At 40.7% G+C, this 15,281-nt stretch overlaps 1 pseudogene; it reads left to right on the forward strand.

Moving 5' to 3' along the window:
- The first annotated feature begins 217 nt into the window (after positions 1–217).
- LOC140882931 (uncharacterized) lies at positions 218–13,488 on the forward strand (annotated as a pseudogene).
- The last annotated feature ends 1,793 nt before the right edge of the window (positions 13,489–15,281 follow it).

Here is a 15,281-nt window from a genome sequence, read left to right on the forward strand (position 1 = left end):
AATGTTGAAAATGATTCAACTTTAACGAACCTTGTAAGAGTCTAAGTGTGACAAAAGCTATTCGACCAAGCATGCAAGTGAAAATTTTAATACGTTCTCGAGGTTTTTCCTAGATTTTGAAGACGAAATTTTTTAAGTTCGGGAGAGGGGGTGGTGGAGAATGTAGTGATCGATATCTGAAATTAACTATTAATGAGTAATTAATCCACATCTGGACTAGCACCTCATCGTGATGCTAGTAGAGTACCGTCTCTAGTTGATTTAACAAATGGAAAATTGATGATGGCTGATTCCTGTATTATGGTTGAAGATCTGGGAGGAAAAATTGTCACTGCAGCTCATTCTGGAAAGAGGTTCTATGTTGATTCTGTGCGCTTTGATATGACAGCTGAGAACTCATTCCCGAGGAAGGAAGGCTACCTAGGTCCTCTGGAGTACAGTTCTTACGCCGAATATTATAAGCAAAAGTATGTTTCCCACACTTTGAATTCGCTAAGATTTATTTTGTTTTGACTCTTCCCCTATTGCATAGATGATGTGTGTATGAATATGAATTCCTCCATGTATCCGGTTGTTTTTATTGATATATTTCACTTTTATATGTGCTAGCTTCGAAAGAGTTTGGCTGGAATCAGGAATATGTTTGGTGAAAAAGAATTTTAAAAAAAAGGATAAAAAAATTGACATTTGATTAGGTTTTCTGTGATTTTTAAAAAGAGTTTTAGGAGTGTTGGATGAGAAAATTTTGAATCCTTTAGTGATGTTTTGCCTTTTGAAGGTTTCGGGTAGTTTAGTTTTCGTACAGTGATGAGGAATTTAAAATTTAAAATATGTTTGTGTTTTTGGAATGATGTTCTGATGGGTAGGAAAATTGATTTTTTAATTTGTAAATTCAAGCTGGTAACTGGGATTTCGAGTAGAATAATCTCAACTCAAAACTCCAAAGTGACGATGCCTTTCCGACTTGCTTTTAACCTATTTTGTGTGCAAGAATTGGCTATTTCTAGTGAAATTGGAAAAAAAATAAGATTTATCAATCATTGTAATTATTGGAGTGCGTATAAACATTTGAGTATGGATAAGGTAGTTTACAAGTGTGTTACATTGTTTTGACTATGTTTATTTTAGTTACTAGAAGACTAGAAGCCTTCAAACATTGAGCAAATTCCATTCTCTACTTGCAGCGTGGTGACCTTGCTGACCAAATTAATTGTAGGTATGGGGTAGAATTGATCTATAGACCGCAACCTCTAATAAGAGCCCGTGGTGTTTCATATTGCAAGAATCTCTTATCTCCACGGTTTGAACATTCAGATGGTATGCTCTTTGGTTAATTTTTTATTTTTATAATTTTGGTATTTATCTTTGTGTTTGGCTATCTGATTACCCATATGGAAGTTTCTATGATAGGTCATGATGGTGTATCTGAAGAGACACCTGAGAAAACATATTATGTTTTCCTCCCCCCCGAACTATGTTTTGTACATCCTCTTCCTGGTTCACTAGTTAGGGGTGCTCAAAGATTGCCATCTATTATGAGGAGAATTGAAAGCATGCTGCTTGCTGTTCAACTTAAGGATATCATTAATTATCCTGTTCCGGCTTCAAAGGTATTCTAGAATTTTATAAAGTGATTCTTGAAAGCAACTGTTAATGTACAGTCGTACACCTGATCTGTGATCTGGCTACTTGCAGATCTTGGAAGCCTTGACCGCAGCTTCATGCCAAGAGACCTTCTGCTATGAAAGAGCAGAGCTTTTAGGAGATGCTTACCTGAAGTGGGTTGTGAGTAGATTTCTTTTTCTAAAATATCCCCAAAAACATGAAGGTCAGCTCACCAGAATGAGACAGCAAATGGTAAGCAACATGGTACTTTATAGGTATGCTTTGAACAAAGGGCTCGTTTTGCTCCATCTAGATGGGCTTCACCTGGGGTGCTTCCTGTCTTTGACGAGGACACCAAGGATGCAGATTCATCATTTTTTTATGAAGAAATAGATTCCGATGAGAGGTTAAGTAGAAAGATCCACGATACTGATGGATATGAAGATGTTGAAATGGAAGATGGGGAACTTGAGAGTGACTCAAGTTCTTATCGTGTGCTCTCTGGAAAAACTCTGGCTGATGTCGTGGAAGCATTAATTGGTGTCTATTATGTCGAAGGTGGAAAGTATGCTGCCAACCACCTAATGAGATGGATAGGAATTGACATCGATTTTGATTTGAAAGAAATTAAATACTCAGTCAAGCCGAGCACTGTTCCAGAGAATATACTGAGAAGTATCGATTTCGATTCATTAGAAGGTTCTTTGAATTGCAAGTTCAGTGATAGAGGGTTGCTTGTTGAAGCTATAACTCATGCATCACGTCCATCTTCTGGAGTGTCTTGTTATCAACGACTAGAATTTGTTGGTGATGACAGTGTTAGATCATCTCATCACAAGGTACCTGTTCTTCACATACACAGATTTGCCTCCAGGACGTCTAACCGACTTGCGAGCAGCTGCTGTAAATAACGAGAACTTTGCACGCGTGGCTGTCAAACATAACCTTCATACTCATCTTCGCCACGGTTCAAGTGCCCTTGAGAAACAGGTTTGCAAATTTTTGTCTTCTTCGTTTAGCTACCGTGTGTTATATGTCCATTGCTTTTATTTTAACCCACTTTCAGATTCGGGATTTTGTGAAAGAGGTTCAGAATGAACTTTCAAAACCTGGGTTCAACTCTTTTGGTTTAGGGGATTGCAAAGCTCCGAAAGTTCTTGGAGATATTTTCGAATCAATTGCTGGGGCTATCTTCCTTGATAGTGGATGTGTTACCGCATCTGTATGGAAGGTTAGCTTCATTAATGTAACCCATCAGAATTTTATTGACTCATAATGTTGTTACTTGTTAGGAATGGGCTTGGAGGTTTGAGTTGGAATGTATTTGGTGTAAATTTCCAGGTTTTTCAGCCCTTGCTGAACCCGATGGTTACTCCAGAAACGCTCCCGATGCATCCTGTTCGAGAATTACAAGAGCGATGCCAGCAACAAGCTGAAGGCCTAGAATACAAAGCTACTCGGAGTGGGAACCTGGCTATCGTGGAAGTTTATGTTGATGGTGTGCAGGTCGGGGTCGCCCATAATCCTCAAAAGAAAATGGCACAAAAACTGGCCGCCCGAAATGCTCTTGTCGCTCTGAAAGGAAAGGAGTCAGCTGAAGCCAAAGAGAGCGGTGAGGCTGATGGAAAAGAGAAGAATGGTAGCCAAAGTTTTACCAGGCAGACCTTAAATGATATCTGCTTGCGTAGAAACTGGCCAATGCCTATATACCAGTAAGAGCTCTTTTTCTACCTTGAAATTTCTAATTAAAAATGTCGTTCGCGGAGAAATATTCATTTATAAAGCTTTTTTTTCCCAAAAAAAAAAAAATCGTTTCAGATGTATACACGAGGGTGGTCCAGCACATGCAAAAAGATTTACCTTTGCTGTGCGTGTTAATACTTCTGATAGAGGATGGACCGATGAATGCATCTGTAACACCCGGTATTTTTAATTTCGTAAATCCGCCTGCATAATTAGGATATTTAATTATTTAAATTTATGATTTATGGGTTAAATAATTATGTGAATTATTTATGCATGATTTAAGTTATTTTTTTAAGCATTTAACCAATAATTAGTGATCTTTATGATTTTTAGTATTTTTATTATTTAATCGCGTAGACGGGACCGTGGACGGACGAGATGACAACTTTCGAGCCAAATTATTTTATGAGCCTTTTTGGAGCCTTAGAATATTATTTTGAGTTTTATTATCCCAAAATTTTAAGTATTTAATTTTTATTTAATTTTAGGGGTCATTTTTATCCAAAATTAGTCAAAATATTGACTTTTTAGTATTTTTAAAATTCCCCTAAAATTATATTTCGAGATTTTATTTTATGTTTCAGATTTTTAAAGGTTTCTTTTAGAGTTTTAATTAAGTTATATTTTATATATATGTTATATCCTTAATTATATAATTAATTACCCTATTTTCTAAATTAAACTAAAACCTAGCAACCTTCTAGCCGATTTCCTTCTCCCTCCTATCAGCCGTCACCCTCCATAATTCTTCTTCATCATCGGCCACCACCATCCTAGAAGTGTTAGCCGTGAATTTTCTAGCTCGAGGTCCTCCGGTCGTCGTCCCGTCGTCCCGAAGCCCGTCGTACACGTTTCAAACTCTACAAACCGGTATTAAGGCATGATTCTTCTCATTTTTTTGTATGTATTATATCAGAATAAATCTATGTGTGTGTGTCGTGTACATCTACCGATTTATTTAAAGGATTTTTCAGAAATCATGTTGGTGTTTGAATGTATGCGCTTGGTTGTTCTTTTTCATGAATCATGCCCACGTTCTTCCCCCATGGTTGAATCTAGCTGCCGGCCAAGGGTCTAGAGGGTTGTGGGTTGGCCTGGGCTCGAATGGCTCGAGTGGTTCGAGCCAAAAGAGCCCAGGAGAGGCGTAAGGGCGGACTGTACTGTGAGGCGCGCAGATTAGGGTTCATGGAAGGTGGCTTCGTGTTCGGTGGTTAGGCAGCATGGGGTGCGATGCAGGTTATGGTTCGGTCCGGCAGGACCCTGGGGAGGTCCTGCCGGCGGGGCTCCGGCCACGGTGGCCGGAGCTAGGCTGCAGCAGGCCGGGATGGCCTGCTGCTCACGCAGCCGAGTCGGCCGAGAGGAGGGAAGGAAAATAGGGTTCGAGTCTAGGGTTTTAGGTGGATCCGGGTCGGGTCTTGGGTCCGGGTCGGGTCTAAAATAATATGGGTTACGTTAAGTGGGTCCGGGTCCGGGTTATTTTATTTGGGCTCGGGTATTTTTATTTTTAAGTTTTTTAAGTGAATTAGGAATTAAATGGACTAATTAAATTCCCAAAAATTTAATTAGTACCATTTAATTTATTTTGGTGTCAATTAAATTATTTTTGGGTTAAGCAATTATTTTTGGGTTTTTTATGATTTTTAATTAATTTTTAAGTTGACTAGAAATTTTTATGGGCTTGGGGGCCCATGAAAATTTTTGGGCCTGTAAATGGGCTTTTGGGCCCATTGGGCCAGGGACAGTGTTATTGGGCCTAAGTTAGTCTTAATGAGCTTTGGTTGATTTATGGGCCAAGTCTTAAGTAATGGGCTTGAGAGTAGGGCCAGCAGTCCAGAACCAACCATGAGAAAATTGCATGTGTCCTGATTATATATTTAATTATTTTTTTTATGCATTTAAGTTATTTTAATATTTATATGTTAGTAAGAAAATTAATTAAATATATATGAAGGACACACAATTTATTTAAGTACATGCATTCATGAAATCAATTTTTATGTTATGATTTAATTTTCTAAGGTTGGGCAATTAAAAATATTTTAGGTGGAAATTGAAGTAGTGTGGCCATTTATGTATGGGCAGTTCGCTGCCATTTATGTATGGGTGGTTCGCCACCAGCCTCGTACGATGGTTTCTTAGACTGATCAGTCGCACTATGGGTCACACTTACGGATAGGACCATACGATGTTCAGAAAATAAATGCTCAACAACTTATGTATGTATGATATTGTGTATGTATGTACGTTTAATTATGTAATTTATGTTAGTGATTTTTAAGCATGCTCATTCATGTATATGTATGTATTAGTATTAAATTGATTTAAATTATTTTAAACCCTTGTTAGTATGCATGTTGGGCCTCTAGGCTCACTACACTGATATGGTGCAGGTGAGTACGTAGAGGAGCAGGTTACTCCTACCGATGGTGAGGATCTATGAGCTATGCTGCAGTAGCCCCGTGACCGTGACAGCTTCTGAGTCACCGTGCTTGAGTGTCATGATACATTTTTATTATTATATTTTTAGTGGTTGAAGTTTATGGGAATATTTCATTAAATATTTTTAGTGCATGCACATTGTTATTTATTTTATTATGCAGTATATTTCACTTTTAGGGTTGACTCAGATGTTTTAATTATTTTAAAAAATGCATTTTATTTAAGTATTTAAATTGTTTATTTATTTAATCATAGGTTTATTTTGAGTATTTTATTTGGTGCATATATGTATGGGCATATATGTACTTACTTTTATTTAGTAGTATAAAAAAAAAAAAATTTCCGCATATTTATTTATTAGAGAGTTAGGGTCGTTTCAGTTGGTATCAGAGCACGGTCCTTGGAGGGGTCACTACTGCTATGCGAGCTCAGAAATCCACGCTACCGGTCTGTAAGTTTTAATGTTTATAGTATAATTTAAATTTCTAAAATTTAAGTTAGCATTAATTTTAAAACACTTAGTTATGCAAGGCGATTTACGTGAATAAATATGTGGTGGTGCAGAATGCCTCCCAGACAGGTGAATCGACGTGGGAGACCTCCACATCCACCTCCACCTCCACCGCCACCTCAGCAGCACCCTATTACAGCACTGGAGCAGGCCAGTGCCACTATGATGGCGGGTATTACTGCCTTGCTGGAGCAGCAGGCAGCCCGTCCCAGACTGTCCCACGAGGAGGACGTCGCCGAGAGGTTCCAGAAGAAGGGGCCTAAGGAGTTTCTGGGGACCACCGATCCGTTGGTGGCTGAGGGATGGATTCGCTCACTTGAGTCCATCTTTGACTACATGGGGATCACAGACGCCGACAGGGTGAGCTGTGCTACTTATATGATGCGAGGCGATGCAGCCTCATGGTGGGAGGGGGCAGTTAGAGGGGTCCATTTACCGACACTGACGTGGGTGGAGTTCAGGCGTATCTTCTACGCCAAGTATTTTACCGAGGACGTGCGCAGCCGCATGATCCGGGAGTTCATGAGTCTCCGCCAGGGGGACAGATCTGTAGTGGAGTACATCAGCCAGTTTGAGAGAGGCTGTCGTTTTGTGCCCATGATTGCTGAGAGCCCGCAGGAGAAGCTGCGACAGTTTGTTGAGGGCCTGAAGGCAGAGATCAGGCATGACGTACGCATGGCAGACGTTTTCACATATGAGTCTGCAGTCAGCCGAGCTTTGCGTTCTGAGGAGGGTCGGAGGGCGATTCAGAGGGAGCAACAGCAGGGTAAGAGGCAGTTTGTTCAGACTGGGTATCAGCGACCATCTTCGCAGCCACCTGCGAAGAAGCAGTCTACAGGGCCATCTAAGGGCCCGGTTCAGCAGAGGCCTCAGGGGAAGCCACAGCAGCAGACTAGGGGCGGGGCCCCTACTCCAGGGAGATATCCAGTGTGTCCGAAGTGCCAGAAGATGCATTCCGGGCAGTGTCTATTGGGAGCGGAAGTCTGCTATCGCTGCAAGGAGCCAGGGCATCAGATTGCCAACTGCCCGCAGAGGCAGAATGTCAGTGGGCGAGTTTATGTTATGCAGGCTGAGGAGGCAGATCCAGATACCTCCTTGATCACCGGTATACCTAACCCCTAGAACTTTTTCAATACCTTGCCTTTATTTAATTGCAATCATATTTGAATACCTGTTTCATGAGTTTAATTATCAGCATGCTAGACTAGGAATTTTGTTCTCTGTGATTAGAATTAAGGATTTTAGTGTTGTAACCTTGGGAGCTTAGTGGTGTGAATTGTTGGGAATCTTCTGCGTGCAGGGAGAATTCTAGTTGGAGGCAACTCCACGTTTGCGTTGCTAGATTCAGGAGCCACGCATTCGTTTATCTCCCGAGATTTTATCAGACGGATAGGCATTTCACCAGAGGTGGTAGACAGTGGTTACGATGTCACCATGCCATCCGGGCAGATTATCACTACCACTAGTGTTATCAGGGATCTGGAATTGGAGTTGCAGGGACACTCAATTCGAGCAGATCTAGTGGTTCTTCCATTGACTGGGTTTGACATGATTTTGGGTATGGACTGGCTATCAGTTAATGGAGCATCGATTGATTTCCGGCGTAGGACAGTGACAGTGAAGCCAGCAGGAGGGGAGATATTTACTTTCTTTGCATCTCAGTCTAGCAGTATTCCTCAGATGATATCATTTGTTCGTGCGAGGAAACTGTTGCGCAATGGATGTCAGGGATTTCTTGCTAGTGTGGTCACTACCTCAGATGTTCCTAGCAGATTTTTATCAGAGATAGATGTGGTACGTGACTATGCAGATGTTTTTCCTGACGATGTTGCAGGAGTTCCACCAGTGAGAGAGGTGGAGTTTAGTATTGAGTTATTGCCGGATACCGTGCCTATCTCTAAGGCACCGTATCGACTTGCTCCTACAGAGATGAGAGAGTTGAAGGAGCAGATTCAGGAGCTGTTGGAGAAGGGTTTTGTTCGCCCTAGCTTTTCTCCATGGGGAGCTCCAGTGTTGTTTGTGAAGAAGAAGGACGGCAGCATGAGATTGTGCATTGACTACCGAGAGCTCAACAGAGTCACAGTGAAAAATAAGTATCCACTACCGAGGATAGAGGATTTATTCGATCAGTTACAGGGAGCTTCGGTATTCTCCAAGATCGATTTGCGATCTGGCTATCATCAGTTGAGGGTCAGAGATTTAGACGTGTCTAAGACTGCCTTTAGGACACGATATGGACACTACGAGTTCTTGGTGATGCCCTTTGGGTTAACCAACGCTCCAGCAGTGTTTATGGATCTTATGCACCGCGTTTTCCAGCCGTATCTAGATCAGTTTGTCATTGTATTCATAGATGACATATTGATCTACTCGAGGAGCATTGAGGAGCACACACAGCATTTGCATACAGCCTTGCAGACTTTGAGGGAGCATCGACTGTTTGCGAAGTTCAGTAAGTGTGAGTTTTGGTTGGAGCAGGTGGCGTTTCTAGGTCACATTATTTCTAGAGACGGGATTGCAGTGGATCAGTCCAAGGTGCAGGCAGTGAGAGATTGGGGGATTCCAAAGAATGCTTCGGAGATTCGTAGCTTCTTGGGTTTAGCAGGATACTATAGGAAGTTTATCAAGGGTTTTTCCTCTATTGCAGTACCCTTGACTTCCTTGACCAAGAAGAACGTGAAGTATAGTTGGAGTCCAGATTGTCAGAGGAGTTTCGATCAGCTGAAGGATGCACTTACTTCAGCACCGGTGTTAGCTATGACAGTGCCACATGAGGAGTTAGTGGTATACACCGACGCGTCCAAGCTTGGGTTGGGCGCAGTACTTATGCAGTGTGGCAGAGTTATCGCATATGCGTCGCGACAGTTGAAGATTCATGAGCAGAACTATCCGACGCATGATTTGGAGCTTGCAGCAGTGGTATTTGCATTGAAAATCTGGAGGCACTATCTTTACGGCGAGAAGTGCAAGATTTTCACCGACCACAAGAGCCTCAAGTACTTCTTCACCCAGAAGGAGTTGAACATGAGGCAGCGCAGATGGCTTGAGCTTGTGAAGGACTATGATTGCGACATTAGCTACCATCCGGGTAAGGCTAATGTAGTAGCAGATGCGTTGAGTCGAAAGTCGTCAGTGGTATCATGTTTGACTGTACAGTTACCACTACAGACCGAGATTCAGAGGTTTGGGTTGGAGTGCTATCCGAGCGGCCATGCACCGAGTCTATCAGTGTTGACAGTGCAGCCAGTCTTGAGAGATCGGATTAGAGAGGGACAGTCCACTGATGAGGAGCTACAGCGATGGAGACAGAGAGATGAGGCCAGAGGTAGTCTCTTGTATACAGTGGAAGATGGCATCGTTCAGTACCGTGGGAGGATGTGGGTACCGAACGTTGATCAGTTGAGAGCCGAGATTCTAGCAGAGGCTCATGCATCTCCGTACTCCATTCACCCCGGAAGTACGAAGATGTACCGAGACTTACAGTTATCGTATTGGTGGCCCGGAATGAAGAGTGACATCGGGAGAGTGGTGTCAGAGTGCTTGACTTGTCAGCAAGTCAAAGCAGAGCATCAGCGTCCAGCAGGACTACTTAGACCTCTCCCTATTCCGGAATGGAAGTGGGAGAACATTACGATGGACTTTGTAGTTGGCTTACCGAGGAGTACTAGAGGGTGTACAGCGATTTGGGTGATTGTAGATAGACTCACCAAGTCAGCTCATTTCTTGCCGGTAAGGACTACTTACACCTTGACACAGTATGCAGAGCTTTACATCAGAGAGATTGTTAGACTACATGGCATACCAGTGTCTATCGTGTCAGACAGAGATCCGAGGTTCACCTCAGCATTTTGGAAGAGTCTGCACACAGCTTTGGGGACTAGACTTTTGTTCAGTACAGCTTTTCATCCCCAGACAGATGGTCAGTCCGAGAGAGTGATCCAGGTTCTCGAGGATCTGCTGAGAGCTTGTGTTATCGATTTTCGAGGATCTTGGGAGACTAGACTGCCATTAGTGGAGTTTACCTATAACAACAGCTTTCAGTCGTCTATAGGTATGGCTCCATATGCAGCACTCTATGGGAGGAGATGCAGATCTCCGGTGCATTGGGATGAGGTTGGAGAGAGGATTTTGCTGGGTCCGGAGATTGTGCAGCAGACAGCTGACATTGTGACGCAGATTCGAGACAGGATGAGGACTGCGCAGAGTCGGCAGAAGAGTTATGCAGATGCCAGACGTCGCGATTTGGAGTTTGCAGTAGGTGATCACGTATTCTTGAAGGTGTCACCTATGAAGGGAGTAGCGCGTTTTGGGCGGAGAGGCAAGCTGAATCCGAGATACATAGGGCCATTCGAGATCTTGGAGCGAGTTGGCACGTTGGCCTATCGTTTAGCTCTACCTCCAGGGCTAGCGGCAGTGCACAACGTATTCCATGTATCCATGCTTCGGAGATATGTTTCCAACCCGTCGCATGTGTTGGACTTTGAGCCTTTACAGTTGCCGCCAGATCTTGTTTACGAGGAGAGACCAGTGCGGATTTTGGCTAGGGAGGAGCGGAGGCTTAGGACGCGGGTCATACCGATGGTCAGAGTCCAGTGGCTAAATCACTCAGAGGAGGAAGCTACTTGGGAGACCGAGGCAGACATGAGGACTCGCTACCCGGAGTTGTTCGGGTAAGTACTTTAATTTCGAGGACGAAATTCAATTTAAGGGGGGGAGAATTGTAACACCCGGTATTTTTAATTTCGTAAATCCGCCTGCATAATTAGGATATTTAATTATTTAAATTTATGATTTATGGGTTAAATAATTATGTGAATTATTTATGCATGATTTAAGTTATTTTTTTAAGCATTTAACCCATAATTAGTGATCTTTATGATTTTTAGTATTTTTATTATTTAATCGCGTAGACGGGACCGTGGACGGACGAGATGACAACTTTCGAGCCAAATTATTTTATGAGCCTTTTTGGAGCCTTAGAATATTATTTTGAGTTTTATTATCCCAAAATTTTAAGTATTTAATTTTTATTTAATTTTAGGGGTCATTTTTATCCAAAATTAGTCAAAATATTGACTTTTTAGTATTTTTAAAATTCCCCTAAAATTATATTTCGAGATTTTATTTTATGTTTCAGATTTTTAAAGGTTTCTTTTAGAGTTTTAATTAAGTTATATTTTATATATATGTTATATCCTTAATTATATAATTAATTACCCTATTTTCTAAATTAAACTAAAACCTAGCAACCTTCTAGCCGATTTCCTTCTCCCTCCTATCAGCCGTCACCCTCCATAATTCTTCTTCATCATCGGCCACCACCATCCTAGAAGTGTTAGCCGTGAATTTTCTAGCTCGAGGTCCTCCGGTCGTCGTCCCGTCGTCCCGAAGCCCATCGTACACGTTTCAAACTCTACAAACCGGTATTAAGGCATGATTCTTCTCATTTTTTTGTATGTATTATATCAGAATAAATCTATGTGTGTGTGTCGTGTACATCTACCGATTTATTTAAAGGATTTTTCAGAAATCATGTTGGTGTTTGAATGTATGCGCTTGGTTGTTCTTTTTCATGAATCATGCCCACGTTCTTCCCCCATGGTTGAATCTAGCTGCCGGCCAAGGGTCTAGAGAGGGTTGTGGGTTGGCCTGGGCTCGAATGGCTCGAGTGGTTCGAGCCAAAAGAGCCCAGGAGAGGCGTAAGGGCGGACTGTACTGTGAGGCGCGCAGATTAGGGTTCATGGAAGGTGGCTTCGTGTTCGGTGGTTAGGCAGCATGGGGTGCGATGCAGGTTATGGTTCGGTCCGGCAGGACCCTGGGGAGGTCCTGCCGGCGGGGCTCCGGCCACGGTGGCCGGAGCTAGGCTGCAGCAGGCCGGGATGGCCTGCTGCTCACGCAGCCGAGTCGGCCGAGAGGAGGGAAGGAAAATAGGGTTCGAGTCTAGGGTTTTAGGTGGATCCGGGTCGGGTCTTGGGTCCGGGTCGGGTCTAAAATAATATGGGTTACGTTAAGTGGGTCCGGGTCCGGGTTATTTTATTTGGGCTCGGGTATTTTTATTTTTAAGTTTTTTAAGTGAATTAGGAATTAAATGGACTAATTAAATTCCCAAAAATTTAATTAGTACCATTTAATTTATTTTGGTGCCAATTAAATTATTTTTGGGTTAAGCAATTATTTTTGGGTTTTTTATGATTTTTAATTAATTTTTAAGTTGACTAGAAATTTTTATGGGCTTGGGGGCCCATGAAAATTTTTGGGCCTGTAAATGGGCTTTTGGGCCCATTGGGCCAGGGACAGTGTTATTGGGCCTAAGTTAGTCTTAATGAGCTTTGGTTGATTTATGGGCCAAGTCTTAAGTAATGGGCTTGAGAGTAGGGCCAGCAGTCCAGAACCAACCATGAGAAAATTGCATGTGTCCTGATTATATATTTAATTATTTTTTTTATGCATTTAAGTTATTTTAATATTTATATGTTAGTAAGAAAATTAATTAAATATATATGAAGGACACACAATTTATTTAAGTACATGCATTCATGAAATCAATTTTTATGTTATGATTTAATTTTCTAAGGTTGGGCAATTAAAAATATTTTAGGTGAAAATTGAAGTAGTGTGGCCATTTATGTATGGGCAGTTCGCTGCCATTTATGTATGGGTGGTTCGCTACCAGCCTCGTACGATGGTTTCTTAGACTGATCAGTCGCACTATGGGTCACACTTACGGATAGGACCATGCGATGTTCAGAAAATAAATGCTCAACAACTTATGTATGTATGATATTGTGTATGTATGTACGTTTAATTATGTAATTTATGTTAGTGATTTTTAAGCATGCTCATTCATGTATATGTATGTATTAGTATTAAATTGATTTAAATTATTTTAAACCCTTGTTAGTATGCATGTTGGGCCTCTAGGCTCACTACACTGATATGGTGCAGGTGAGTACGTAGAGGAGCAGGTTACTCCTACCGGTGGTGAGGATCTATGAGCTATGCTGCAGTAGCCCCGTGACCGTGACAGCTTCTGAGTCACCGTGCTTGAGTGTCATGATACATTTTTATTATTATATTTTTAGTGGTTAAAGTTTATGGGAATATTTCATTAAATATTTTTAGTGCATGCACATTGTTATTTATTTTATTATGCAGTATATTTCACTTTTAGGGTTGACTCAGATGTTTTAATTATTTTAAAGAATGCATTTTATTTAAGTATTTAAATTGTTTATTTATTTAATCATAGGTTTATTTTGAGTATTTTATTTGGTGCATATATGTATGGGCATATATGTACTTACTTTTATTTAGTAGTATAAAAAAAAAAAAATTTCCGCATATTTATTTATTAGAGAGTTAGGGTCGTTTCAGCATCGGCGATCCAATGCCGAGTGTCAAGAAAGTCGAAGGATTCTGCTGCAGTTCTCCTTCTGGAACTTCTGAATAAATGGTATACATGATAATTCTTTTACAGAAACGCGACGTTGGATGCTTGTCATCTAGCAACCGATCTGAAAGGTTATATTTTACGTCTCTTTTTTGTATTTGCATCATTTAATTCATCAACAGTCCCTCAAGGCCTGTGAATCTTCCATCTTTCTGCCCTGCTGGAGGGATTTATTTTGTATACTCCCCAGCTTCTATCTAGCTTCGGCTAGTAAGTTTAACTCGTGATTTTGCTGGGAAAGAACAGAAGAAAATATTTTTTCGCCTCGTTTTCTGTCTTAAAGACAGAGAGTTGTAGGAAAACATTTGGCAGTGAAGTTACTCATTCCCTTATCTGTGCTCCTCAGCTTCAAATCTGCTGTGTTTTTACCATATCGATCGAGCGTATACCTCGCGTGTCGCCGCGTTTTTGAGCACCATGAATGTGGTTGAAGATGCCGGGAACCTCGGTCAAGTATTATGGCAGATGACATCTTACTGATCTACATTTGGTGTCTATATCGCGAGGATAATTTGTCATAAGGTGAATGATGGCAAAGGGCAAAGGGCAAATGGGCAAATACCATCTCTAAACTTCTTGTGGAAATATATATTGGGTGGTCGGATTTTTTTGTTCCTCGGATGTTGAAACGACCCTAACTCTATAATAAATAAATATGCGGAAAAAATTTTTTTTTTTTTTTTTTATACTACTAAATAAAATATGTACATATATGCCCATACATATATGCACAGAATTAAAAAGATTTAAAAATAACTAAATAAATAAATAATTAAATACTTAAATAAAAATTGCATTCTTAAAAATATAATAAATATCTGAGTCAAACATTAATTAAAAATATACTGCATAAGTAAATAAAAGTTTGCATGCACTGAAAATATTAAATAAATATTCTAGACCCTCAATCACTGAAAATAATAAAAATTGTATCATGCTAACAAAAACAATAACATGCATGGCGACTCAGAATATTTCACGGTCACGGGGCCACTGCATGCATGCTCATACGTCCTCGCCTCCGGTGGGTACAACGTCATCCTCAACGTACTCACCTGCACCATACCAGTGTAGTGAGCCTAGAGGCCCAACATGCTAACATAACAAGGGTTTAAAATAATTTAAACCAATTTAATACTAATACATACATATACATGAATGAGCATGCTTTAAAGATTAAATAACATAACTTACTTAAATAAACATACATAACATAATACATAACATTATTGAGCAATTCATTTTCTAACATCGCATGGTTGTATCCGTAGTGTAACCTTAAATCATACATTAAATACTGATCAGCGTGAAAACCTACGTACGTGGCCGGTGACGAATCACCTCTTAAATTAGCAGTAAACTGCCCTTCAATCATATGGGGACGAATCCCCCTTAAATTGTCACACTACTTCAACTTCCAACATAAAATATTTTATTGTTCAACTTAACATTAAATCATGCATAAAATAATATTTCATGAATGCATGTACTTGAATAAAATATGTGTCCATCATATATATTTAATTTAAT

This window comes from Henckelia pumila, chromosome 2 (assembly GCF_033568475.1).
Source record: "Henckelia pumila isolate YLH828 chromosome 2, ASM3356847v2, whole genome shotgun sequence".
In the NCBI taxonomy this organism is placed as follows: Eukaryota; Viridiplantae; Streptophyta; class Magnoliopsida; order Lamiales; family Gesneriaceae; genus Henckelia; species Henckelia pumila.